The sequence below is a fragment of the Cicer arietinum genome, chromosome 3 (assembly GCF_000331145.2).
Source record: "Cicer arietinum cultivar CDC Frontier isolate Library 1 chromosome 3, Cicar.CDCFrontier_v2.0, whole genome shotgun sequence".
Lineage (NCBI taxonomy): Eukaryota > Viridiplantae > Streptophyta > Magnoliopsida > Fabales > Fabaceae > Cicer > Cicer arietinum.
In genome coordinates this window covers 50,681,507-50,682,824 of record NC_021162.2, presented here as the reverse complement: position 1 = coordinate 50,682,824, position 1,318 = coordinate 50,681,507, and the positions used below count along the sequence as shown (strand labels likewise).

Here is a 1,318-nt window from a genome sequence, read left to right as displayed (position 1 = left end):
GGAGACACTGCGAAATTACCTAACTACCGACTGGCCTATCAAGCAAATTTAAGCTCCACTGAATATCTATTTACCAATTTTATGCTATTTTACTTTTTTCCCAATTCCTTATTGTGTACTTAAGAGAAAATAAATTAAAAATCAGTTAGAAAGTGAGAACAAAAGAAGAGGGTCAAATAATTATTGAACTGAAATTAAAGCATTGTAAATTGAAATTTTAGATTAGCACTCATATCAGCTCAAAATTAGAACAAATCGTAAACCCATAACTTCATTCAGTACATTGCGAATGAATGACACTTAATAAGCAAGAGTACCAAAATAAAAATTGAAATCACAAAATAAAATGATTTGGAAAGAGAATAGAACTTACTTGCTATTGCAAAACGTGAGAAACGACAGAGATGAAACCTCATTCAGCAAATCGCAAAGTAATGACACTTAACAAGTAAGATTACCAAAATAAAAATTGAAATCGCAAACTAAAATGATTCGGAAAGAGAATACAACTTACTTGCTTCTGCAAATCGCGAAGTGAAACGAGAAAGATGAATTTAGGGTTGTTTAAAATAAAATTTAGGGTTTTTGGGGATTAGGGTTTGTTAAGACAGTAGAGAGAAAAGGGTTTTAGAAATGCAAAGAAAAAGAAAAGGTTTCTAAGTGTTTTTCGAAGGCGATGTGTAGTTGCATTTTCATGGTACAAGACCAAACGGGCAAAACCTACATTTTTATGCATTTATTTTTTTATTTATAAAAGAGTATAATAATTTTAAAAACAGTGACACTCTAATTGTAGCTAAAAGTAGCGTTAGTGACATATAAAAAATCATCACAAAATCTGAGTGGCAGAATAGATTTTTTTTTTTGTAGTGATCATTCTAGAAATAGATTAACACAAAAATAAGATTTAGATCAATATAGTTTAGGGTACGAGCAAGGTCAAAGATGAAAGAACATCTGCATAAAGAACTATCAGAGGCTGTGTGATTGAATTAATATCTATGTTTCATCATACAAAAAATATAATTAGGATAAAACATAAAAACCAAGAGGTTGAATGATTGAATGATTAATACCTATTTTATTATATTATATATATTTTTTTAAAAGCAATAGTATTTTAGTGCAATATTTTGAAGAATAAGCATTTATGTGATTTTAGGTGTATATTCGCGCACCAAATTAATATAACATTCTTTTATGCGTTTGACTAATATTAAATGTGTACTTAATTATATTTATTTAATTCTAAATATATTTTATTTTTATTATTTATTTTATAAATTATTATCTTGAGATAGTGATAATATTGTGTTTG

The 1,318-nt window shown here is 27.5% G+C and overlaps 1 long non-coding RNA gene across 1 annotated transcript in view; it reads right to left on the bottom strand.

Moving 5' to 3' along the window:
- Positions 1-994, bottom strand: part of LOC113784629 (uncharacterized) — a 15,081-nt gene extending 14,087 nt beyond the window's left edge. The window contains exon 1 of the long non-coding RNA XR_003470711.2: positions 374-994. This is a non-coding gene — a long non-coding RNA (uncharacterized lncRNA). The remainder of the gene's footprint in view (positions 1-373) is intronic.
- Positions 995-1,318: the final 324 nt, after the last annotated feature.